This window comes from Etheostoma cragini, chromosome 14 (assembly GCF_013103735.1).
Source record: "Etheostoma cragini isolate CJK2018 chromosome 14, CSU_Ecrag_1.0, whole genome shotgun sequence".
Classification (NCBI taxonomy): Eukaryota; Metazoa; Chordata; class Actinopteri; order Perciformes; family Percidae; genus Etheostoma; species Etheostoma cragini.
The window spans coordinates 1,878,548-1,881,575 of NC_048420.1; positions in this window are offsets into that span (position 1 = coordinate 1,878,548).

The following is a 3,028-nucleotide window of genomic DNA, read 5'->3' on the forward strand; positions in this document are numbered from 1 at the left end:
TTTTGATTTGTGTGTAGTGTTCTGAGAATATGAGGCATTCTTTCAGAAAATGTGTGTAAACAATCGAGAAAAACTGTATTTGCCATTAACCACGTTGTCATTTAAATCAACATTTTTGATTGATCTAAAATCTCATTGTGAAGATAATTTGTTGAAGCACACATTGTCAACCCCACAATAATATTATTGAGGTATTTGGTCAAGAACATTGGTATATCAGATTTATAGCCCTATCGCCCCGCCCTAAGATGGCTGCTAAAAACTACAGTTCCCATTTGTTTTAGGAAATGACTTAGCCAGTGGTGTAGTCCAATCTTTTGTAGTGGGTACTGTACTGTACTGTACTGTACTGTGCATATACAGTATATTGGCCAGAATCTGCCTTTGAGAGAGAGGGAGGGGGGGGTCAGAGTGTCCTCCCCCAGGGAAGTTTTGAGCAATGACTTCATTTCCTGTATTCGGATACATTGTTATGCACCAATTGACAGTGGAAATACCTTCATTTAGCATACATGTGAAGAAGAAAATAACAGAGTACAATTTAAAAAATATCAAAACTAAAATGGACAGTATGTTGTTGTGGTTCATTGGGCATTTTTAAGCGGGTATGTGGAAATCATGGAGCTTTCTTAGTGGGTATACTGCATCACATAACATCATATAACGTATCACCATTGCCTTTTCCAAAAAAAAAACTATAGTAACTACCCAGATTTCTTCTGATAAATTGAGGGATTATATGTTATATGTCCTCCATGGCTTGAGAAATGAGCCTTCCTCTGACTCTTAAAAAGACGTCCAATCACAAAGCTGAAAACACGGCTGGTTGTCTTTGCTCTGGAAAAGTTGACTTTTCGATGTGAGGGAGTTGAATGGTCTTCACAGGACAGCGTTGATACGAAACTATGTATTCGTGACCTGCTTTCAAAATGGTTCACTTCACAATCTTGTGACCACGCATGTGAGATTTTTGAAATGAGAAATGAACAAAAAATCCTGCCAATGTCGATCACTTGTATTTGATTTAAGAGACTTCATCATGTCAAAAAGCATATGTATTTATTTGTAATTGTACAAATACTCCATTACAGGTCAAAGTCCCTCATTGAAAATGTCACTTAGGTAAAAGTCTCTTATTTTTTAAAGATTATTAGGCCTTTATTTTGACATGAAAGGGGAGAGAGAAGGGAATGACATGCAGTTAAAGGGCCGCAGGCCCAAGATCGAACCCAGGCCCGCTGCATTGAGGAGTAAATCTCCTGCTCCACCAACTGAGCTATCCAGGCGCCCAAGTAAAAGTACCTTAAGTATCATCAGGAATATATATATATATACATATTTGCCTTTGAGATGCACAACATCAAAGAGATGACAAATGGCTACACAAAGATGTGAAACTACAAAGTATTTAACCCTCATGTTGTCCTCAGGTCAAACTGACCCATTTTCCTATATCAATGTTCTTCGTAATTACCCAATGACGGGTAATTTTGGGGTGTCTTATTCAATTTTATAGCATTTGAAAAAAACATTAAAGTGTTTTGAAATAGTATTGAGTAAAAGTTGACATATTCCAGCCTGTGATTATCCGATTAGCAACTCCTTCAGCTGCACGGCTTCCGGGAAGGCTGCGCTTGTGTATCCTCGCCTATAGCTCTTCGATGGTCCCTCCTCGATGATCTCTCCTTGATGGTCCCTCCTCGATGATCTCCTCGATGGTCCCTCCATGAGGATCCCTCCTCGATGGTCCCTCCTCCATGATCCCTCCTCGATGGTCCCTCCTCGATGATCTCTCCTCAATGATCCCTCCTTGATGGTCCCTACTTGATGGTCCCTCCTCAATGATCCCTCCTCGATGTTCCCTCCTCAATGATCCCTCCTCGATGGTATCTCCTCAATGATCCCTCCTCGATGGTCCCTCTCAATGGTCCCTCCTCGATGGTCCCTCCTCGATGATCCCTCCTCGATGGTCCCTCATTGATGATCCCTCCTCAATAATCCCTCCTTGATGCTTGGACTAATTTGAGACGGTCTTCACCGAGGACGGACAGAACAACTTCTGGTTCAGCCGAGGACAGATCAGCTTTAATACAGTCCCAATCAAGTCCTCACTAACAAGTTTACAATCATTTCACTGCTGTTATTAATGTTTGCGTCATCAATTCTGAATTCAATCTAATTGGATGGGACTATACTGCGTTGCACTTGACGCACCACTAAGACGACTCCACAGATTCGGCAGAATTCATTCGCTGCAAATCACTGCAGCTTGATGGCGCCAAGGTTAGCACATAGTAGTATGGATGGCAACATGATTGAAAATGAAGAAAACCGAGATCCCAGAGATTCAGCAGACAAGCAGAAAGACATTCCCATCATCCTAGGCCTTATCTGAGAGAAAGGTTTGAGATGTTTGTGCATCAAGAATGACTCCAATGTAACTCTAAAAGTATGGGGAACTTCTTAGTTAACGTCGGTTTTGTAACTCATATTTATCCTTTATTTTCTTTGTAGAAGCCATTTTGAGCATATTTTCATTCATGTAGATTACTTTCTAGTTAAGGGGAAGATTAAAAAAGAGAAACTGGATCTGTGAATTCTCACAGAATCACGACTGAATTCATATCTTGCTGCTCAGTCAGAATCTTATTAACCTGGAGTCACAGTCGCTGTCACAATAATCATATAATGGGATGTTTTAGGCCTGTTGGCCGACATCCATTTAAAATGTAGCCAACGGCATGTAAAGAGCGTGATTTCCGTGTCCAGTGATGTTTCTCAGTGTGCACCCTGCTAACATGTGTATGGTCCCGGTGGCTTTGCATAAAAAATGGTTGTCATTCACAAGGCTACTTTAATTTTATACTTTAAGTAAATTTTCAAGCCTGTATTTTGTTACTTTTACTTGAGTAAAGAAGTTAAATTAGTACTTCTAATTTCACAACTTAACACATTTTTTAAGTATGTGAAGTTCTAATTAAGTACGGGAAGTGAGTACCTTTGCCATCCCTGACCTTATCCATCTGAA